Source organism: Dermacentor variabilis, chromosome 1, assembly GCF_050947875.1.
Source record: "Dermacentor variabilis isolate Ectoservices chromosome 1, ASM5094787v1, whole genome shotgun sequence".
NCBI classification, from domain to species: domain Eukaryota; kingdom Metazoa; phylum Arthropoda; class Arachnida; order Ixodida; family Ixodidae; genus Dermacentor; species Dermacentor variabilis.
In genome coordinates, this window is record NC_134568.1 from 191,808,128 (window position 1) to 191,833,078 (window position 24,951).

Genomic DNA, 24,951 nt, shown 5'->3' on the forward strand with positions numbered 1-24,951 from the left:
AAGAAAAGAATAAACACGGCACTGTCATGAACGGGCGCATACTTCGATATACATATACACGCGTTCCCCGGAACAAGAACGTGGAATACTAACATACATAAAAAAAAAAATCTCAGCAGAAAGAAAAGAGAGAGAGAGACTCTCAGAAAATCTTTCTTTTCCTTTATGTTGTGCCTGCGGGGGACGAAAACAAACGGATAAAACAATATTGATGACTAGAAAACGCGTCTTCGGGCGAAACCGCAGAAGGAAGAAGTGGGGGGGGGGGAGGGAGAGTGAGCGGCGCGAGCGGAGAGAAAAGCGCTGTGTGCAGACCGGCTAGATTGGAAGGAGCATGGGCACCGACCGGGAGAGCGCGTGGGTTGGCGTTCAAGCCCAGCTGTCGAAAACAGTGGGGCCAGGCACGCCCCGAGGGCAAAATGGGGACGCCGACGACCAGGCCGCGGAGCACGTCAGCAGCACGCACGGGCCGCCGCCGCCGCTGCTGGCCGGAGCCGCTGCAGCGGTGGACCGGATGGGGCAGCCGGCACAACCTGCGGACGGAGGAAGGACTCCTCGCGTCGACGCTTCTACGACGCCGAAATTGGCCTAAAACAGGAAGAACGAGCACGTGCAAGGGACGCATTCACTAAGAACGTTGTTTCCTATGTATGTTACATACTCACTCGCCTGTACAGCACAGAGTTACGAAATTCGACGTAGGAAACGTACTTTTTCAAACAGCCGCAGTCTAAATGCTATCTGAGATTGACCCGTTTCATTTTTTTTTCTTTACTGCACGTGGCTCAGTCTCAATGTAGTGACGCTTTGGGCTTTCCCGCGTGTTGTAAGCTTAACTTACTGTTCGACTGTCAAGTTTGCACAAAAAACACGTGACCTTTGATGCAACACAGAGACGAAAGCAGTTATCTAGTGTGATAAATCCACAACAGCCACGAGAGGTCAGTTGTCATTTTTAAGTAACAATATACTTTATACGTGCGTGCTTGCATGCGTGTGCGTGTTGTGTATGTGTGTGTAAGGAGGAAGGGGGGAGGGGAGTTCCTGCTCGAAGGGAACAAGCGTCGCCAGTGGCGTTCTTGGAGAAAAGAGGGTCGAGAGTAACGCCCGTACGCGCTCGTTCCCACGCTGTATTCATATTGGTCACGAGAACTTCAATTTTCCATGTTGTTGGCGAAACGTAGAATTATTATATAGAACTTCAACTATATGTCCACGAAAGCCCAAATGAAAGATTTAGACATGCACCCAGAGGCCTGCTTGAGGAGTTTTTGCTTAATTGCCTAAATTCACAGGAAAGCAAAGTACAGTATTTTTATAGTATCACATGGATCACCTTCTCATACAACTTTCGGCGCCTCTTAACGTGAAAGTTATTAAAAGGTATTTAATGATGCAGTATGCCACAACCCCCGAACACCGTTACCTTTTCTTTACGTTTCTGAGTGATGTTCCGATTTCGATGTTTGCAATGTGCGCAAATTAATTATGTGTATTTGCGTATGCTGCAAATTTGTCTCCAAAGTAGCATGGCTGCGCATGCAGTAGTCTAAGGAACGGCGCCAGGCAGTGATATGGGTCGTGATATAAGCGTTGAGATGTCTTAAATGTCCATGTGGCAGGGAAAAGGTGTGACAAAAAATATTCGCAAGTGCTTGCGTTGTACGGAAGTTATGCACTCAAATCGAATGTAGATCGAGACTCGCATCAACGAGCTTATGCTCCAGAAAGTGCAGTAATACCGCAAGGTCAATCGACGGCACAATCACTAATACAGATAATATGAGTGACACAGTTTTGCGATTTTTAAAGTTAAAAGAATATAAAGGAAACGTTGACGCATTCACGTGGCACCAGCTACTCCTTGCGCGATATTAGAAGTTCTGCAAGACGCGCACAGACGGGCAAGCAGCACAATATTAGTCCATATAAGAGAAATTCAAGGAAGTCCGAGAACACACAAACGCAGCCTTAGTGACGCAGTAACGCAAAGCGAGATGACGGTGGCTGAGGTTGTTCATTGTGCTTCAGAGACGAATATCGAGTAGGCAGACATGTCGCTGTAAGTGTTCGTCGCAGGGGCTTCGTGCGCACGTACTTTCCTTTTCGACGGAAAAATGTTAGAGCTCGCGGGTGCGATATAAAAAGCACCGCATTCGCAATGGAGCGCAAAATGTGGCAGAATCCTGGAAGCGCACGCGAGGTTTATGTCATACGCAAGGACACCCAGAGCTAAGTTGCTAAGCGCCGAATGTTAGGCAAAAGTCGAAAAAGAAAGGAAAGCGAGAAACAAAGACACTCGAGAGCACAACCCTTGATACCGTGACACGAAGGAAACTACGTAAGCGTCGAACAACGAAAGAGACAGAAAGTGCGAACAGATGCTCCCAGACTGCGGGGACCAAAGAAGACGCACTGCAGGCTCGTCGCGTAGAGAGCCACTTGACGCCCAGAGCAGTTGGGCCGGACGACAAATGGCCTCGGCCATCGATCACCGAGCTGCGCTAATCGCTGTCAGGGGGATAGCAGCTAAACCGAATCAGACCATGATACCTCCCGCCACCGCCCGCTATCCTGTCTTTTCTGTCGCTTTTAGTTTGCATTAAAAAAAAAAAACGCGCTAAAAATGCCCCGGGAGCGTCGACAGCCCTGCTTCGGATCGTCAATCACTGAAGGCCGCTGCAGCGCCCTGATTTTCATTGTCGTTTGCCACGTCCACGTTCTTTAACGGCAAAGAACAGCTTGGGATTCTGAAGATCTTACCATGGCAACAAGAGCGAAGTGCACGGTTAAAGCGCTTTGCGTCGTATCGCGTCAGAATGTCTTAAGCGACGACTACGAGAAGCGTGCTGCTCCCATTCGCTGTAATTTCATTTCATTTCATTTTATTTGTGCCCATTGTGCTCCAGAAATGGAGGGGGCCAAGGTAAAAGCTGCTTATTGGCAGCTTGAGTGGTCCCTGGCCCCCTTTACATATTGGCAGACCGGTGGCAAAGAACCCCACTTTCAGAAATCTAAAAAATAAAGAACAGTGGGTTACATCAAATAAATTACATTTCTTTCATTGAATACAAGTGGGTTTACGGAACCATGGCGATTTAAATCGTAGTTTTCGCCAGACAGATGAACTCCGATGGTGTCACGGCATGGATGTCAGCGCCGGCTTCTAGATAAGAATTTAGTAGCCATGGCAGGGTATTTGCGACCAATCGATGGCCGTAATTTGCCCTCGAAAAGGGTATGAGCCATTTTTCATGGCTGCGCGTCTCATATGTGGGTGTATTCTCTTTTAAGTTTGCTATATTTGTTATTAAGTTGCTTCTATTTTTTACATGAAAGTAGTAGGTGCGTAGGAGGGTTCGTTTGTAGAGATGATGACTTTTTGTTATGTTGTACTTGGTGAAAAGACTCTCAGTGTGCGAGTTGTATGGCACATTTGCGATAGCGCGTATCATTTTTTTTTTGCATCAATAGTATTTTAGAGTGATTGGAAGCTGATGTCGTGCCCCATACAAGATGGCAATAATTTACATGCGAGGCAAACAGTGCATTATAAATGATCAATTTAGCTGACGTTGGTAAAAGGTAGCGATTTCGATGTAGTATACCTGTTATGCGGCTCAGTTTCTGGAGTACAAAATCCACGTGAGCGTCCCATTGCAATGTGTCGGTAAAATATACGCCAAGTACTTTTACCGTGTCAACAACCTCTATTTTCTCAGAGTTGTAAAATATGTTGTGGGTCAATGGATTACATGTACCTCTTGTTTTAAAGATGACTGCTTGTGTTTTATTTGAGTTTACTTTTAAAAAGTTGTCCTGGTTCCATTTTGAGAGATGGGTTAATAGGTTGTTCGCTGCACCAATGAGGCCTGTATAAGAGTTTTTTGATAAAAAAACACTCGTATCATCTGCGTAGTTTATGAATTTTGCTTCTCGGTGGATAAGAACTATGTCGTTTATGTAGATGTTAAACAGAAATGGGGGCTAAGGATACTTCCCTGAGGGACACCTGTTTGTATTTTTCGTGTAGATGATATGCTAGTGTTTATACACACATGTTGCTGTCGATTTCTAAGGTAGGATGTCAGTAACTGAAGAGGAAGGCCCCTGATGCCATATCTTTCAAGCTTAAGTATTAGGAGGTCATGATTTATGCAGTCGAACGCTTTTGTGAAATCTATGAATAGACCAATTACGAGTAACTTATTTTCGAGGTTGTGTAGTATATATTCTTTCTGTGCTACAAGTGCTAGTTCTGTTGATTTACCTCGTTGAAAACCGTATTGAGCGTCTGTTATTAGTTTATGCTTATTACTGAAAGATGTTAATTGGTTAAGAATGATTTTTTCAAGACCTTTAGAAAACTGCGGAAGAATAGATATCGGACGGTAATTTTCTTAAATCAAGCTTGTCACCTTTCTTATATAACACAATTACTTTTGCAATTTTCATTTTTTTCAGGAAAAGTACCTGATGTTATGCATAAGTTATATATATAAGCTAACACAGGTGCAATGTCACAAATGATGTGTTTGATAGGTCTTATTTGGAGTCCATCAGCATCGCAGCTACATGAATTTTTCAGTTTGAGAAAAACTGAACAAACCTCGGTAGGGGTTGTCGCTTGGAAAAAAATAGTGTCCATAGTTGCAGGGAATTGAAATGTACATGGTGGGCTTAGTGATGAATGGGAATCAGTGTCTGTAAAGTAATCATTGAATGCGTTAACTAAATGATCTCCGGTTAAAATGCGTCTGTTTACAGAAACTTTCTTTATAGGTTCAGTGTTCTGTCTACGTCCCATTAGTTCATTTAACTTGTTCCACATCTTCTCTGTTTGTCCCTCGCAGGAAGAAAAAGTACGTAAATAATATCGATTTCTTGTATTTCTTAGCTGTTTATTTAATTTATTTCTAAAAATTTTGAGGCATTTTATATCCTCGCCGTTTCGAGATTTTATAAACCAGGCATAAAGCTTATCTCTTTTCTTTATTTTTTTTAGAAGCTCCTTGGTGATCCAAGGTTTCCGATAAGCTTTGTGCTTTCTTTTCTTATGTATGAACTGTTGCGCATAAACAGCTGAGAATTTCTTTTTAAGAAGATGTTGTATGCTGGCTCAGCCTCGTTTTGTTAAAAAGCCTCCTTCCAAGATACTTGTCTCAAGGCATCTTGAAAAGCAGTTAATGTGTACTCGTTTATTGTCTGAAATGTTTTTTCAGTGCTATATTTTCCGGTATCGTTTGCTCTTGTGTGGATAAACATGACTATTGGCATGTGGTCACTGAGAGGACAGTTTAAGACTCCGCTAGTTACTAAGAATGGGTTATAGTTTGTTATAAAAAGATCAAGAGTGGTTTTCGTAGTTTCTGTTAACCTTGCGAAGGTTTCAACCGTATTTATACACCCACTTGACACAAAAATTTTTTGAAATATCGTTTTCCTAGCACCATCGGAACTCATATCAATGTTGAAGTCTCCTCCTAAGACCACTTTATATTTGTTTTCTGACGCAAATTCTAGCATGCGCTCTAAAGAAATGTAAAAAGGTTCCAATAAACCATCCGGCGGGCGGTAACACACTGCAAAGAGTACACCCGGTGTTTGGACACACAACATTTCACAATTTTTTGTCATACAAGAATACTCGGATAACAGTTCACATGTTAGAGAATCATCTATAAAAACAGATACTCCTCCACCGCGACGTGAGGTTCGATTTTTATAAAATACTTTTTTGCAAGGCAGGCGAAAGACATCATCAGAGCAATACCATGTTTCGCTTAGCATTACTATATTGCGCTGACTATTTATATCAGAAAAAAAAGTTTCTAATTCAGGTAGCTTGCTGGAGACTGATTGAATGTTCATATGTATGAAAGACAGTCCCTTCTTTTGAGTGGCCAAGAACGTGAACCAATCCTCTTTGCGAATACATCCCAAATGATTAATTTCGGCAAAGAGTCAAATAATAGCAACAAGAAATAGGCGTTCACTGCAATAGAGCACGAAGATCATTTTCACCCTTAACGACAATTGCCGATTCACCGTTTGCCCTACGCACAAGAACTTTTCCATTTGAGTGCCATACGAACTTGTATCCCGCCTCCTTTGCCCATTCTTCGGCAGTGGCAAGGAGCTTCCTCGAGCGAGAGGTTAGGTTTTCGTTAATGAAGATGTTGCCCTGGTTGTCCCTTAAGGGTCGCCTTTTGGCAATCCACGCCTTTTGGCAATCCACGCATCCTTCAGTTCCTGCCGTGCAAGGCGGATAATAATTCCTCACATTTTTCCTTGCTTTGCCGGGAGCCTGTGAACTGCAGGCCACAACATCTTCCTCAGATAGAGGTTGAAGTTCATGCTTCTTTGCAAGATCATTTACCTTTTCGAGTAGGTTTTCACTGTCAGCTTCAGGTACACCGAGTATCTCAATGTTAAGACGTCTGCTGTGCCACTCAAGTGCGTCTATGTCAGCATGAATCTGATCGAGCTCTCTAGGAGAAGCGTACTTCTCTATTTTTTTCTACTTTTTGTTTGACAGTGTTTAATTCCTTTTCGTGGCTCTCAAGCTTTCTTTGAATTTCATCAAAGTGATCGGAAAGTGTTTGGATGGACTGTTCGATCCCGTCTACCTTGTTTGGCAGACTAACAAGCAAGTTTAGTTTTTGGTCCATTTCAGCAAGTTTTTTGATTATTTCACTTTCATTCTTACACGCTTTAGCAGAGGAGGAGCTTTTACTTCCTGTAGGTTTGCAAGACTCGCACTTCCAAGTCTTTTAGAATTGATCTCGTTTGCCCTTAATGGCACTTTCAGCAACGCCAGCGCAGGTACCTCTATGATACGAAAATTCACATTGTGAACAAGTCAGGAACAATTCGCTTTCACCTATCACAGAGCGACATTCACAGCAACGCGACATACTTTGCAGCTGTACAGGTCTATGACTTTCCAAAATAGGGCAATGAGAACAACAAATGAACACAAATTTGTAGATTGGCTGTAGCGGAAAGAGCGCGTTGCAAGATGAGTAACGTAGAGAAAGAAACCAACCTGAGAAACACAGAAAGAGCGATAAGTACCGTGTCCTTTGCGCTCCACCGCCACAGCCAATATGATAGGAAACGCCCCCAGCTCAGTTGCGAGCTGCGCTCCGTCGACGACGATGGCGGCACACGTGGTCCGGCTTGCGAACAGAAAGCGCGAAGTTCAAATGTCCAGTTTAGCAGAGGTGATGACAATGCTTTTGGCAGGTAGCATAGTACTGAAGATGGAAGCAGCTGGGCAGGTCCAAGAAAAGTTGTACTGCAGTCCGGTTGTGGTAGCGTTGGGTCCCCAGCCAACCTGAGAAACACAGAAAGAGCGATAAGTGCCGTGTCCTTTGCGCTCCACCGCCACAGCCACTATGATCAATGACTGCGGCTGGCGTGAACAGAGGAGCACGATTTCCTGAGAATCTGCATAACGCCGCTTGTACACTCTTTGCACACAGGCAGAGCCATCCAAGGTAGCTCAGTTTTATAACTGTTGCAGTATGCTAGGTGTGCCATTTCTGCAACGTGTAATAAGCGCGCGCATGTTTAGCATCAATGTCATCCTCCTGCATGTTAAGCGACAACTTTCAACACGGCAGCCAAATATTTTTCGCCTTTGCAGTTCAAAGCTCCCGCAACAACTCGATGTCATCGAAGGCTTAAGCCATGAAATATACGCCGACGATATGACGTTAGGGAGAAAAGCATCTACAACCGGCCAATAGCAAACTACCTTCCTAGAGGCAATCGATCAGATAGAAAAGTACTTCTTAAGATGCGGTCTCTTGAGCGGCCCCGAAAAATCACAGCTACTTATACTCAAGGTAAGGTCCCGGGGAAGCCCACCAACCCACGTCGCCCCAGATCCCAGAGTCCCGCTCAATGGAATCGATATCCCACAAGTTGGCTCCCTCCGCATCCTTGGCCTCACAATACGTAAAGACGGTTCTGGCGCAGCTACACTTTCGAAGCTTCAGAGTACACTAACACAACTCGCTTATCTCATTAGGTGCATAGAAGAGGACTTAAAGAGCAAGAAACCATCCAAATAATCCAAGCCCTCCTCATAAGTCGCATCACATAGGGTACCCCGTATCTACTCCCCAAGAAACCTTGCCACACTATACAACTATCAACACAATATTGCAACACTACCGATTGGAAAGAAGACAATATCTACTACCACATCCAAAATTAAGCAAGTAAGAAGCCACCGCCCATCGCACACCAAACGAATACATATGTCCATGAAATTATCATGCACCGGATGCACCCCACAAAATTCTCATACCTACGCAGATTTTGTGATGTACCGGACACCCTCCAACACATGGTGCTGGTCTGCCCATGCCGCGAGAAAAACAATCAGGATGAAGCTTCAGAACCGCTACAAGCCATCGAAGAAACGTGGGAGGCACTGTTAACGGCACAGAGCTTGGAGGGTCAGCGAAGTATGGTGGACCGGGCGCGGGCCGCGGCATTAGCCAACGGCTTCGTGGACTAAGAGAGCCGCCCACTTAGGGCGAAGAAATAACACTTTCTCGCGACTTCGCACAATAAATGTTTTTTCTTACTCCTCCTCCTCCTCCTCCTACAACGTGAAAATTACCTGTAAAATTTTTTTCACTTCGTTTCATATAATTTATTTTACCTTGAGGGAATGAAACAGGGGGACAGGCATAGAAGGAGCACAGTTAAAAAAAAAGGACAATTATACTAGGTAACATAACTCAGCGTACCGTAAGAAATGAATCGGAATGAGCTTTTGTTCTGCATTGTCGGGAATAAACCTTCTACGCATGATCGACGCGCGGTGAAATGTATGATGGCGCATTTATCTATGCTGATCGAAGGTAGTGATTATCATGGTATGTTTTATGGAACATACAGAGGTGATATATATATATATATATATATATATATATATTATTATTATTATTGTTCAAAAGAGGGGTGGGGGAGAGTGAGATGTCTTGTGGCGAGTGGCAAGTAAGTGGCACTAATTTCATTAATAGTTACGCTAGCCGTTCGGTGGTAGCTGGAGAATAGAAAGCATGTGCAGCTATTTTGTATGGCTTCTATAGTCGATTTCTTAACGTACGTGTTGTTACCGGGGTCCCATATCGGTGAAGGCGTATTAAAGAATTCTGGGGTCTTATGTGCTAAGATAGTATTACGAGGCAGGCCGTACCTGGGGGATTCCGGATTAATCTCGGCAACGTGGGATTCTTTAACGTGCACCCAGTGCACGGTACACACGGGCGTTTTCGCATTTCGCCCCCGATCAAAATGCGGCCGCCGCGGCCGGGATTTAATTCCGCGCCCTCGGGCTTAGCAGTGCAACGCCAAAGCCAATACGCCACCACGGCAGGTGTGAGGCGTATTTCAATAGCGGACGAATATAACTAGTGCAGAGTAGTTTTTGTTTAAAGGGCATGCGCTAAGAAAAAAGTAATTCAAAAAATGAAGTGGAGTCGACCGCAACCTTGGTGCTAGATTTACTCAGTGTCAGACTGCGCATGCTGAAGAGAAACTATCGAATACAAAATCTTTCGCTTGTACTCAACTGGGCAAGACATTGTAGAGATACTTTAGATATTGAGGAGACAAATTCTAAAGTGGCGGCAGGGGCTTTAGAACGGCATGGGCAAAGAAGAGGACACTTTTGCCGAGAAAAATATTGCTTTTTTGAAAACTGGTACCATACAATGGTTCCCAGGTATGCGTGTCATCGCCATGCCGTGACATGCTTACGCAGTTGAGTCCAAATTAAATATTTCCTATTCGCCAGTTTCTCTGCAGCATGCGCCTATCCAACAAGGTGTCAGACCGATGCTCTTGCGCACAAACGCAGCCCTTGTTCCACTGCCCAGCTCATTGAGCGGAATGTGACGGCTCCTTCGTAATTTACAGCCAAGTCGTCGGCGTGTTGGTCGTGCTATTGCAAGAAACTTCTCTTGAATTCTCTGTAGTGCCTGAGTGCGCAGAATGTGAGCGGATCGGCACGTAAGAAACGCTGAGTTGAAACCATCCATCCTCGTGAGTCACATCACTCGTGTACGCCAGTGAAGAAACTACTGCACTAAGCTGCGGGTAAATGGAACCCTTTGCTTACCAACTAAAGCTTGTCATGTCGTCTGCTGTGTATATTGACGTACAGGGCCACTTCACTGAAGGCACTATACACACCATGTTTGATGAGATATTTGTCGTGCAGCGTTCCGTCAGCAGTGGTGAAATATATATATATATATATATATATATATAAACGAGTAGAAAGGGGGTTATCCGAGGGATGGATGGATGGACGGATGAAAAACTTTATTTAGGTCCTTGGGGGCGCGCACTAGCGCGCAGCGGGCCGCTCCCACGTCGGGACCGAGAGGCCGAGCCTCTCCGCCGCGTCGCGGGCCCGTTGGTCAGCCCATAACTGTTCTTCGAGGTTGGGGCTGTGTAGGACCGCATCCCAGCGTGAAGAAGTGTTGCTTTCATCTCCGCGTAACGCGGGACATCGCCAGAGCATGTGAGGTAAGTTCGCTAAGCCATTGCATAGTGCACATGCATTTGTTGTCTGAATTTCGGGGTACATCTTGTGAAGAAGTAGGGGATTTGGGTATGTCCCCGTCTGTAGAAGCCTTAGTGTCAAAGCCAGAGGTCTATTGTGTTTGCAATGTGGGAGGGGGTAGATCCTCCGAGCCAAGTAAAAGTGCTTAGTAATTTCGGTGTACGATGAAGGAGAGTCCCGATCGTCAGTACCTCCAGCGTCACGCTGCCCGGCAGCTACGCGGTTGATGATCCCTTGCGCAGCTCCGTGTGCCGACTCATTGAGGTTGGGCGAGGCACCCTCGATTTCTCCCATGTGGGCTGGAAACCAGATCAATGTGTGTGGCTTGATCTCCTTGTTTCCTAGTATCCCTAGGGCCAGCTCGGATATGGTTCCTTTGGCAAATGCCCTAACAGCTGATATCGAGTCACTGTAGATTGGTATCCTCTTGTCGTCCAATAAGGCCATCGCTATTGCAGTCTGCTCTGCGATCTCAGAGGACGTCGTCCGAATTGAGATTGCGTTCGTTATTTGCCCTTCATGATCTACGCTAACTATAGCGAAGGCCTGTCCGTCGGCGTAGCGCTCTGCGTCTACGAAACTGTTTTCCGAAGCCCGTTCACGAGCCTTTTCCAGGAGAGCCTTCGCCCGCGCCCGACGTCTTCCCACGTTGTGTTCTGGATGGACGTTTCGTGGGATCGGGGCGACAGTGATGCGGTCCCGCTGTTCTCGAGGGATGCTGCAGAACTTTGTTTTGATTACTCTGGGGGGAACGCCCAGCTCCTGTAAGATGTGTCTTCCAGCTTGTGTGGTAGATAGCCCAACGAGCTGGGCCCTCTCCTGTGCTTCCGCTATTTCCTCTAGCGTGTTATGCACGCCAAGTTGAAGTAAGCGTTCCGTGTGAGTGTATATCGGGAGGCCGAGAGCTGTCTTGATTGCCTTCCTGATTAATGCGTTGAGCTTATCCCATTCCGATCTTTGCCAGTTGTGCATGGCCGCGTCGTAAGTGAAATGACACATTACGAACGCATGTACCAATCTCACGAGGTTAACTTCTCCGAGGCCTTGCTGCCGGTTGGCCACTCTTCTGATAAGTCTGATGGCATTGTCCGCCTTCTTAGTGAGTCGTAGCACTGTCTGGTTGTTTGAACCACTCGACTCTACCATCATGCCGAGAATCCGGATAGCATCCACCCTCGGAATATAGCCTCCGTCGTTTTTGCGCAGTTTTATGGCGCATTCGGCGAGTGGCTTCCATCACTTTGGTTTCGGGCCTCTGCGCTTGGGTCGATAAAGTAGCAGTTCCGACTTGTGCGGTGAGCATCGAAGACCCGTGGACTCAAGGTATCTCTCGATAGCATCAATCGCCTCTTGCAGGGCCGTCTCTACCTGTCCGTCACTACTTCCCGTACACCAGATGGTAACTTCGTCTGCGTATATGGTATGACTGATACCGTCGATAGCAGAGAGTGTCCTGGATAGTCCGATCATGACGAGGTTAAAGAGGGTTGGGGATATGACTGCCCCTTGTGGCGTCCCCTTAGACCCCAGCTTGATCACGCCTGAAGTCAAGTCCCCGATCTTAAGGGTGGCTTCTCTGTCTGACAGGAAAGATATCGTGTAGGAATGAAAGTGCTTCCCTAGGTTGAGGCTCGAGATTGTGTTTAAAACGAATGACTGAAGAATGTTATCAAAGGCCTTTTCCAGATCTAGACCTAGTATGGCTCTCGTGTCCCGCGTATTAGAGACAATAAGGTGATGCTTGATGAGCTTCATCGCGTCCTGCGTCGAGAGTCCGACCCTGAAGCCGATCGTGTTGTGTGGGTGGGTAAATGTCGTGGTCCTCCAGGTAGCGTGAAAGCCTGTTTAGGATTGCGTGCTCAGCAACCTTCCCCACGCACGATGTGAGCGAAATTAGGCGGAGGTTATCGAGGCTGGGCGGCTTGCCTGGCTTGAGGATGAGAATGGTGTTGGCCGATTTCCACATTTCCGGGACTTTACCACTGCTCCATGCTTGGTTAATGATGTCCGTTAGGTATTCGATGGACGTCTCGTCCAGGTTCCGTAGAGCTTTGTTTGTGATCTTGTCCGGACCCGGAGCCGATCTGCCGTTGAGGGCGTGGAACGCCTACCTGATCTCCTCAATCCCGAATTCTGCGTCGAGCTCAGGCTTGTCGGAGCCTTCGTAGCCAGGGGAAAGTGGTTTAGGGCCCGATGCGACCGATAGGTACTTCTTCACGAGTTTGGATAAAATTTTTTTGCTCGAATATTCTCGCTTGGCTGTGTTTAGAATGCGCGCCAGTGTGTTGCGTTGGTTGGTTTTAGTGTTCGTCTCGTAGAGGAGATGCTTTTGGAGGTTCCAGGCGCCCCCGTTGCGCATCTGCCCGTCGATCGAGTTACATACCTCATCCCATTGCTGTTTAGAGAGGGCTCTGCAATGTTCCTCTATAGTTCTGTTGATTTCCGATACCTTTTTTCTGAGCCTGCGGTTGAGCCGTTGTCCTTTCCACCTGGCGAGGAGGGACTGCTTGGCCTCCAACAGGTGAGCCAGACGGCTGCCCATCTTGTCCACTGGGAGGTCGGTACAAACCTCTTTGGTGGTAGCTTTGATGTCGTGTCTAACCTGTACAACCCATTGTTCGAGGGTAGGCTTGTCCTCATTCTCCGTTCGCTCTTCCCTAATTTTGCGAATGTCCCAGTCTGTGTACTGGAACATGCGCTGTCTCTTCTGCTCGACTTGGAGGTGCGTGGCGAAGATATAATGGTCACTACCAAAATCTGCCCCGAGGTTCGTCCACTTGACCGCTGCAATGCTCTTGACAAAGGTGAGATCTGGTGTCGTGTCACGGCTCGACGATGTTCCGCATCCGGTGGGGAACGCTGGGTCCGTGGCTAGCATCAAGTTTAGGTTTATAGCCTACCGCCAGAGGTCCTCCCCCTTGTTAGTGCTATATGGATAGCCCCAAGTGTGGTACGGCGCGTTCAAGTCACCAGCTATGATCAAAGGGGAGTCGTGCGCTAATTGCGTGGCCTTGGTGATTAAGGCTTTGAAGCGTTGTCTTGGAGCTTTGGGACTACTGTAGACATTCAGGATGAATTTACTTTCGTGGTTTGTTGGGCTAGGGATGATCTCTATCATCACGTATTCGACTTTACTTGCGGTCATCTTAAGGTCGTGAGTGATGTGGGTCAGCTTGTTGCTAACCAGTACGGCGATCCCCCGTCCTTCTTCGTGCTTTGCTACGGGCCTGTAGCCAGACAGCGTGACGTTAGACGTTAATGTTTCTTGTAAAATGATAACATTGATAACATTTGGCTTTTCTGCGTATGAACGAATATATTATTGCAGGGGAGCGCTCTTGGGAAGGAAACCCCTGCAATTCCATTGCCACATCTTGAATGAGCTAGTTTGAGTGACCATCGTATCGCTCTTGAGTTGCTGTGCTAACCTTCGGAGGGCCCCCCCGAGCTGTTAATAGTCGATGCTGTTGCTGGGGGTGTAGGAGCTTTGGGTACCAGCACAGGTGCTACAACGTTTTCTAAGAAGGATTCAATTTTGCTGATCCACTGATTAGTGTGCTCCTCCATGGAAGCCATGTTGCTTTGGAAGAGCGAGAACTTTTCATTTGTCTGCTTAATGCTGTCAATGAGAGCGGAGAGCAACTCGCGAATCTCGGATTTGGCCCTGCCTGGTGCTCTTTCTTGCTCGTTAGCGATTGCCCTCTCTTTAGCGGGCCTCTCTGTATCGCTCTTCTCAACCATGGGGACTTCCATTGACTGGGGAGTGGCTGGCTGCTTGTCAGCCATGACAGATTGACTGCCCTTCTTAATCTCGGCAATTTCTGTCATCAGTCGAGCTATTGGGTTCTTCATCATCTCGTTTTCGCGCTCAAGTTGTGCTAGTCTGTTGTTACCCATATCATGCTCCGGCGGTGAGCCCCGCGTTACCTTTTCCGGCGTTCCTCGAACTCGGTCGGCCCAGGTCGGGTAGCAATCGGGTCTACGATCCACTTAGATAACACTTAGATAACACACTTAGATAATGTATGCTCCAAGGCACGCAAAGCGATTTGGGCACTAAGACGCAAAATCCGTAATGTAACTCCCGATGTAAAAACACTCACTTATAACACCCTTGTAAAACCTGTAATTCAATATGGCAAAATTGTTTGGGATCCTTACACTGCGTCTAACAAATTAAAAATTGAGAAAGTTCAGAAACTTGCTTCCCGTTTTATTTTCAATAAATATCGCCGAACTGATTCACCAACCGAATTATGTAAATTAGCAAACCTTAAAAGTTTAGAATACTGCACTAAGGTAGATTGGCTGAAGTTTCTTTACCTTTTAATTCATGGCCACTTGAATATCAACACATCACCATATTTTACAATACACCCTAATGAGACATCAAGACACCGCCATTCCATGTAGATTCCTGTGCCGCGTTCTTATAACGATTGTTTTAAGTACAATTTTTTTCTTCGTGTTATTAAAGAACGGAACATGCTGCCTGATTCCATTGTAAATATTACCTCCCTCGATGCTTTTCTAGAATGCCTGAAATCTTACCTGGACCGTAGTACACCAATGTAATAGTTGTGCCTCAGCACGTGCATGCGTTTTCTTACCTACTGTTTGATTTTTCCTTTGTCTTTTGTGTCGATATCGTAGTTGTGAAATGTATCTTGTTTAGAATGTGAATTTATTAGATTTTCCACTGCTGTAATAGCCTGAGAAAGGCTGACAGTATCAATAAATGAATGAATGAATGAATGAATGAATGAATGAATGAATGAATGAATTAATTAATGGAGCAGGACCTCGAGCAGGACTTGAACTGGACTTGACTGCCTCGGCGCCGGGATCCGGAGCGACCCCTGGAGCGTGATCTGGTCCTGGTTCTGGAACAAGAGCGCCCTCTCGATCGAGAGTGAATCCGGGGGCTCCCGCTGGAGCGAGAGCGTCCCCTGGATCGGGAGCGCCCCCTAGGCTCTTATACGGAGGGCCCGATTTTTATTAATTATATAATAAGAAGTCAACCAACAATGACACCAAGGAAAACATCGGGGAAATTACTTCTACTTATTAATTGAAATGAAGAAATTATAAATTAATGGAAATGAAAGTGGATGAAAAGACAACTTACCGCAGGCGGGGAACGATCATACGTCATCGCATTACGTGTGCGATGCTCTACCAATTGACGTGGGATGCTTTCCGATGTTTTCCTTGGTGTCATTGTTTGCTGCCTTCTTTATATATATATATATATATATATATATATATATATATATATATATATATATATATATATATATATATATATATATATATATATATATAACGCAACACCGACGGGTTGGCACGCTTCGGTGATAACAACACTGGCTTTAACGCTTTTGCGGCTCATATAATTCAAGCTGCCTCATGAAAGACAACTTACAGGCGGCGGCTCAGTGGTTATAGACCGTTTTGTCAAGAGCGCCGCCATATTGCGTAGGCAGTGGCGACATCTATGAGCTGTCTGCTTTCACCGTCCTGCTGACTTGGGCGAATGCTCAGTGTTGTACATGCCTTGTACGTCAGCTGTACGCTCCGGGGCAGTTATAAAAAAATTCTAGGGTTCCACGTGCGATACCGCGATATTATTATGAGGCACACAGTAGCGGGGGACTCTGGATTGAGTTTGACCACCTGGGATTCTTTAACGTGCACCTAATGCACGGTACACGGGCGTTTTTGTATTTCGCCCCCATCGAAATGCGGCCGCCGCGGACGGGATTCGATCCCGCACTCTTGGGCTTAGCAGCGCAACGCCAAAGCTGCTACGTCACTACGGCGTGTGCGGCGGCAGTTGCTGGTGGTTGTTTTCGGGCTCACCATAGGCACCGACTACGACAAGGCTCCGGGGGGGGGGGGCTGAGCCCCCCCCCCCTTTCGGTGCCTTTGAAAGAAAACATCGAAGCCCCCGTCGCGGTGCTGTCATGTTCACGGAGTGGCGCTAGCGTCACTGTTACCTTCGCCGGGAGCGTCGTACCCACAAACGTGCGACTCTTCAAGCAGCTCCGCGCGGTTCGTGCCCGTCTGCCTCGACCACTACAATGTGACCGCTGCGGCGTTTTCGGCCACGCCGGCGCCACCTGCTTTCGCGACGCCCGCTGCCTTCGCTGCGGTGAGTCGCACGCCACAGGAGACTGCCCCGCCGAAAAGCCACGCTGCGTAAATTGCGGTGACCGTCACCCCTCAACCGAACCGAGCTGACCTGAGTGGCAGCGCGAGAGAAGGGCGGCCGTGTTGCTGTCTGCGTCTCAGCGGCCCCTATCGCGCAAAAACGCGCTTGAACTAGCCAGCGCCGCACCGACCGAGCCGCGTACGGCCGCTCCGTCTACGTCTGCTAGCTCCCCGCAGGGCCGATCGTACAGTGACGCCCTGCGCGGCCGCAACAACCAGACAGCCGCAGCTGAGCCGTCATGCGGCCCTCCAACCGCTGCGAACAGCGACCCCAGAGACGCGCTAATAGCCGCTCTCGCTGCTGCACTCCGGGCCCTGCTCGTCCAGTGCCCAGCCATCGACGGCAACGTTCGTCAAATGTGTGACGCGGTCTCGCCGCGCAGGAAGCACTGCTCCGTCACGACTAGGCGCGTCACCGCGCCTCATAGGCGAAGGCCACCGATTTGCCCGCGCACGGCGTTCTAGCCGCCGCCGCCGCCGCCCCTCTTTCACCCCTCTATCTATTCCCCTTCCCCCCTGTGCAGCGCGGTTGAGGTGCCCTCAACTGAGAGGCAGTTACTGCGCTGCACTTTACCCCAATTTTCTCCTTCCATAAACAAGAATCTCTATCTCTCTCACTTTTTTTTTCCGTGCATTCGCATGGGGTTGTGCCGGAGCAGTTTTCGGCGTAAAGACGACAGACGGACAGACTGACGAATCGCCTAGCCATATACAGCTTCGCTGTAAAACATCGTGATCGAGCTAGTACCTTATCTGCCGCGCCTCGGCCGAAGTAACACGGCGCGTTTCGTGTTGGAAACAAGCTGTGATAACTGTTGTCTTAGCGTAGATAAAGTGCGCGTATGGTTCTTTTTTTTGTATGCCACAAAAGCGAAATGACAACGTCAGTGCAAATGTTTAGAGGTGCGTTTTTTTTTTCGTCCCAGTCGCCATGTCTTTCTCAAATGAGCAGAAGGCAAAAATTATCATGCCTTTGGGAGCTGCAAATGACAACAAGGGGAAGGCCGCAAATATATATCAGTCATGGAAATGTCGTGGTAGACCAAACGCGTCGGCTATCATCAGAAATTGTGAAAACCTGAGACAAACCGGCAGCTTCAAGAAACAGTGGCTGAGGACTCCGCCTTTGAGTCCTAGCCTACGCACGGATGTTCTAGCATTTACGGCCTCAAACCCTCATGCTAGCGTGCGGGACGTGGCCGCCCAGGCATCAATTTCCAAGTCATCAGTCTGGAGGATTCCAAAGGACGTCCCTTCACCCGTACCACCTTAACCAGCACCAATGCTTGGAAGATAGGGACCTGTAGAATCGTCTAGATTTCTCGAATGGGTCCGCACAAAAGCCGATGAGTCACCGGACTTTTTGAGCAACATCATATGCATGGATGAAGCCAATTTTCACAGAAACGCTAAGGTAAATTTGCACAATGCACACTATTGGAGTGACAGTTATGCACACTGGCTAAAGCGCAATCCGCACCATTACTAGTGGTCGTTTAATGTGGGGTGCGGAATTTCCGTCGGTGCTATAATCTGTCCCATCTTCTTCGATCACACACTGACTGAACAGTGTTACGTGGACGAAATCCTTGAAAGAATGGTGGACAAGTTTTTCAACGAAGGTCCGCTTTCACGTCTTCCACATCTGTGGTATCAGCAAGATGGAGCACCAGCACACAGCAGTAGCCGAGCACAAAACCGGCTGGATGCGACTTTTCATGCGCAATAGATTGGAAGGCAAGGCCCTGTAAATTGGCCGGCAAGGTCACCTGACCTCTTTCCACTCGATTAATTTTTTGGGGTTATGTGAAATATCGTGCTTACATGACCGATACGGACGTGAGATTAGCTCAAGACAAGGACAACGGATGTCTGCCATAGAATTCGAGCGTCGGTAATCAAGAAAGCCACTGAAGATGTGATAATGCGGACTCAGTACTGCATAGCTACAGAAGGAGACCTATTGGAACAAGTCCTCTATAGGCAGCAGCTGGCGTTCAACGGCGCTTACGAATTAATAAATAATAAGGGTACACTGAACTCTGATGGTTTTTGTTTTGTTTTTGTGCAGGCGTTCTGATGGCCAATTCGGCTCATTTAGAAGTGGTTATTTGCTTTCTTGAGCGCATTGGTTTTGCCTTTTCTCAACACATGGATCGCTTTCTGGTCTGTTTATTTCGATTTTATTTGATGCCACGAACCTGTTTTTGCAGCACGTATACATTCTCATCAAAAATAAAACTGTCTCTTTAATATGGCTTTGATCCGAAGCAAGTTTCTGGCGCCAAATAGAGCTTTGCGCACACTCTTTACGCGGTGCGAGCAAAGACGGGATTTTGAAACATTGTATGCCTATTGCATTGCTTTTCGCGTTTCGTGCGTGTTCAGAGCGGCGCTTCGGCCGCGTTTTCAAGGGACTTTTGTTATCAGTGTGATGAGCCAGCCTTGAACGACGGATATTAAGTGTGACGTATAGAGGAAGGAATAGCTGCAAAGCCGCGAGACCTGCTGTTGGTGCTCCTTCCGTACCATTATCAAGGTGATGCGCTGTCTCTTTGGGTTTGGGATAGGCAATGCAGTCGCTTTCAATCAGCTTATTTGAAGGTGCTGCTTTATGGTGCGGGTGGCATTTTTAATATTTCGTGAGGTTTGTTTGCCAGTCGAAAAAAAAAATTGAACGCAACTAGTACGTCGCTGAAAACAAAGTAGTTAGATGTCATTTTGTGGTGCCTGGGGTGCATACGAATGCCTGATTGACACTTTGATAATTAGGACAGTACTTCTCGAATTAGATAACTAATTGCAATTGTCGAAATGAATTTCAGGAACGAAGGAATTACTGGCGGCTACTCTACTGTACTGAAAACAATATGCACTAGGTTTTCTTCGAGTAACGCAACTGCTGTTTCTTTAAGTTTTTGTGCATGATAGTTCGGGCACACTGAATAATTCACTGAGTAATCGAAATGAGGCTAAGCCGGATTCACTCGAAATCAGAATCAACACCAGTCATGTGCAGGAGCGCTTATACTCGGACTCACAGAAAAAGAAAAAAAGAAAAGACAAAGAGAGGCTGCAATTTCATTGGAAAAGCGAAGCAGTATTAGTGATATCGAAGTATACGACAATTAAACGAAGGAACATTACGCGACCGGGAGAGGCCAGATTCTTGGTGGTGGGAGAGAACTCGGGCTACGAAATTGAACTGTCTCCTACTATGAGGTCTTGTAAATTCTCATATAAGGCCGTCACTTTAGCGTACAATTCTTCGAGGTCACACAATGTTTCTTGAAGTGCAAGATATCTATCTATCTATCTATCTATCTATCTATCTATCTATCTATCTATCTATCTATCTATCTATCTATCTATCTATCTATCTATCTATCTATCTATCTATCTATCTATCTATCTATCTATCTATCTATCTATCTATCTATCTATCTATCTATCTATCTATCTATCTATCTATCTATCTATCTATCTATCTATCTCTGTGTGCGTGTGTGCGTGTGTGCGTGTGTGCGTGTGTGTGGTTCGGAAAGCTGGTCGGGCCCATAGCCCCCCATCCCCGGAAAAATGAAAACTTTCCCCCTATGGGGCTCGCAATGTGTATTTAATACGATGTGTCGCGTTCTATGTGGGGAACGATTATGTGAGACGCCTTGCAGTGATTCAACTTGGCGTGGCCGGAGTTTCTGCTGCCTACAATCAGCCTCGGAGCTTAGTTGTGCGTTTCTAAAACAATGCTTCATGAATGTGCCCTTACTGAAACTTTCACCCATTAGTTCTGCTAAGCTGTGGTTTAGCAACAATGAGTATTTCAGAAACATACATGACGATTGTAATAGGGCTCGTACCGTTCTCTGGAATAAGTTCAGCTGTTTACTTTCACAAGCGTTCAAATTGTTATCTTAGATGCATTGCGCGGCTACCTCATTCGCTGAGCGCGGTTTTTACCCACGAATAAAGTAGTTTCGGTTAGTAATAACAGAATACCGAATACGCCGCAAAGTAATGAAAACCTTTTTTTTTTTCTGTCTTGTTCGGTCTTGCTCGGCCCGGCCTCTACGACGCACTCGCCTATTTTGTGGAAATTGTGTCCTCACCAATAGCTGTCTCATTCTTTTTATGTGATTCCTGTCAGATATTACTGCTTTGCAGGGCAAGGAGGCAATGCCGAAGCAAAAGCTTATGTATCACGTTGGTTTACTAAGCGCAATGATCACTGTGTTGAGCCACACCGTCGGCCTCATACAGGAAGCTAACGTAGACGCAGCCTATAGTTTTCAAGTGCGTGAGAATGATGCCTGTGGCTGACGCAAATATTTTAATTATTTGCGCTCAGAGGTTTCGTGGTTACATTGGGTTATCTGCACAGGAACACTCCTATGCTTCAGTTCCCACGCCAAGAGATCAGATATGGAGAAGGCATTCCAATTCATGCTGGTAGTTTTTGAACATTGAACACTTGGTGCACCTTGAACATCGTCACTTGCACATTGCGTCCACGAGATTATTTCATTTTACCCAGAGTGCGGACTAGATATGCGCAACGTGCTCGTGCTTTCTATGTTCCAAGTGTTCTGAATGACCTCCCAATTGGCATGTTCTCTTTAGGCAGTCGGAAAGCAGTAAAGTCTGTTATCTTTGATTTGTAGGCTTAATTTTCTTCCTTTTCTTCCTTCTCAGTCCAGTTATTGTCGTGGCTTATTCCAGAGGCGTATGCTCTGACTTGTCCCTTGTTGCATGGCACTGCCCCTCCAGCCATCTGTTGGCTTGGGTAGGCCCATATTTGTACCCTGTCAACCCACAAATAAAGAATTTGTTATTATTAATACAACGTAAAGATGCCGCTGCTCTTCGTCAAGTGGAAGCAGATGAAGCCAAAATAGTTTCCAACACGCACACCGCAGCTCCTGACGCACGTCGCATATTTGCGCAGCCGAGAGAAATTCGCGCTTACTGTAGATTCCGCACACTATCGTATTGTAGGCACTGCCTCTTGGCTGTCACTGTCCGTGTCAGCTTGTGTCAGATCGGGAAGTTCTTCGAGGGCTTCGTACAGCGCCGCACGGACAGCTAGCAGTTCGAAGCGTCAGGACGCCCTCAGGGTCCTATCGATTAGACGTACTCCATAATCGCCTTGAACTTGGGAAAACTGGCGATCTAAAGCGATCATTTCTTGCCGCAACAGCAGCTAACTGCTAAACAGCAGCTAAAAGCTCGAAAGTGAGTTTGCTGTGTCCGTCTGTTCCGTTGCGCCACGGTTCACGCCCTAGTCGCCGTTGTCGTGTTAACCCCTCATCCTCATCATATGGTGAAGAAAGAAGTTTGTCCATTGCCGCAACTGAACTCGTTCCACTGCGGAAATCTCAAGTATAGTCTGTATGGAGTCGCACACGCTAACCACTGAACCATCGCGCAACTTGCGCTCAGTTGTTTTTCTTTATGTGGCTTCTAGGATGCATGACGCATACTCGGATAGGGATGGTTCTCTGCGCATGCATTTTGGAGTCAGCAACAGACAATATGCCCACGCAGCCTATAGCTGATTCAAGATGCCGCAGTTGATGCGTGCGACACTTGAATTTGTCTTCATGGTTGTCCAATTGTATCCCTTGTATTTGATATGTGCTCATTATTCTCCTTTTTATTAATGCAGCCCATGAATTTGTTCTGCCGTATTCAAATAAAACCTTTTTACGTGCTTTCCTTGTAAGTTCATGAAAAGTTCCCTTACTCTGTTTAATGCTGTTCTTCTGGTGTGGTCTGGTGAGCAGTTGCAGACGCAGTGAATGAGTTCACAGCTGAAAGAATCGCTAAAATTTGGCTGAATATTTTATTTGCCGAAGACAAACTAATAGGCTAATGTTCTAGAAAACGCAACATTTTCGGTGTATGGTTTCTTTATTAGTAGCGAGTTTGTTGATAATCACCTTTATAGCAGTCTACTATTCAATTTTTCTCCATTTAGTGGCTATAGGTAGGGCTTAGTGAGGTCCAGCTTGAGTGGTTGGAAGCAACACGCCTCCAGCGACTCCACTAATAGGGAAAATATATAGTTGCTTAAAGAAATAAATGAAATGAAAAAAATAAAAGGGACCATTAAAATACGCGCAAACATTAAAGGTGAAAAAAGTCTAAGCAACAACAACGAATGTGGCTCACTGTGAGTAAAATTATCCCTAAAACTTTGAGCATATGCCCGTACTATAATAGCGAAGCCTTTCGCTACAATGTAAGCTGCTCTTTCAAGGCCACCAACTGGCTATTATCCAAGTATTGTCCCAAGTGACAGTGAATGGTTGCCGAGCGCCCTAAGCTTGTATAGCGTAGCTTCATTTTGTAATCGCCAACAACTATGGCCATGGCTTGGTAAACGGCAAGCGTGGGCGTAAACGTACACAAACCGGCAAAACAGGCCCCAGCAGCGGCGACGCGGGCCGGGGCGGGGGCCTGCGGCTTCCGTCAGCGGTTTGTTACAAGCGCCTCCCAAACGAGGTAGACGGTTGGCAGCTTCCAGACGGCCGCGAGCGGCCGCAAGCCAGAAGCCCGCGGCAAAAATCCGCGACGCAATCCAGAAACCCTGCGGCCGCACAGGCCATCAGAGCCTTGCGATTAGCTGCAGCCGGGGCATGCAGCAAGTCGACGGGTGGCTCTACGGCCCGTAAACACCGCCTTGAGGCTGCTTGAGGAAGTGCGGGGGAGAGAATGTGAATAGAGTGGCGGGGAAACGAGCGTGCCTTCTGCAGTACGCGATTGTTCAACTAGCAAGGAAGTGTCAAGACGCGAACGTCAAATTCCCATGTATAAGCAGAGGGTACATAACCGCAAATCTGGCAAAAAACCATGTCCATAGCGTCGAAAGAAAAAAAAATAATAGAGCAGCTCCTCTCTTTAGAAAATTACTATACGGGCTGCAATGAATTTAATCGGACTCTGTATATTCAGGACAGAAGTGCAAAACGCATATTTTCCCTCCATCAACATTAGGCATGTGTTGACCATGATGGAAGCACGGGCTAGTTGGTTCGACATTAAGAATGGTAAATCAGCGTGGAAGACGCTACTTTCTTTCGGCCAAATCTTTCATGCTGCTTTCCTGTTGCAAAAGGTATATGTTGATGCAGGGTCAGTACCAATCGTCTTTAGCCGCGTTACGTTAGACTGACCGTGCGATGCAGCCCTTCAAGATTTAACTATATTTACTTACCAGGCCCAACTTCTCCATACTGATCGTCCGTAAGATGAACATAGTTTACCATTTGCAGTATGCTCGTGCATCGCGCAGTGTATGCACAACTCACGCGTGGGGGCAGCGCGAAGACTTTCATCTGTGTTCGAATGCGTAGTTTGTGGGCATGACTTCCTACGACTTGAAAACTAAATTGACGTTTATTTTCTTTTTGCCGCATCACTCGAGTTGGAAGCGGACTGCTCTGGTCGTAGAAATGACCGCCACATGGTCCTGGCACCAGCGTTTCTTCGCGTAGAGTACGTCTGGTAGTACATGTAAAGGCGATCTGCTTTTAAGGCTGTCGTTCCCCTGTCCAGTGACGCTACGTTTTGTCCCACTTCCGCTCTCATTATCAGCGCGAAGCTAGAGAGAGAGAGAGAGAGAGAGAGAGAGAGAGAGAATCACTGATGGAGCTTCACGTCCCCAAGCAATACAGGGGTTATGAGAAAGGACTCCGAGTGGATTTTATAGCCACTTGTGTTTTAGTTTATAGCATACATCCAAAGCGCCGTTGCACGAGCGTTGGTACATTCCACTTGCATGGGAATGCAGCTGCTGTGACCGCGAATTTGACCCATGACCTCATCCTGAGTAGTGAGGAGCTGAACGCCATAGGTCACCTTGGAGGGTAAATTAAAAAGAGGCAAGGTAGGGAGGCCAAAGTGAGGTCAGAGGCGCACGTTGAAGTGTGCGCAGTCATAAAGAGAAGTGCCGTCCCTATGATGACGTATTGCATTACAGCGAGTGCGAGCTTCAAGGAGCGCCATTCCATTGGATTAATTCCGCTGGTGGTAAAATTTATTTATTTAATTAATTAAGAATTAAATATTTGTACTGAGAACTACAGACTATGCGCCTGTAGCCCAAGGCACCTCGGAGACAGGAAAGTTTGTATTAAAGAAAA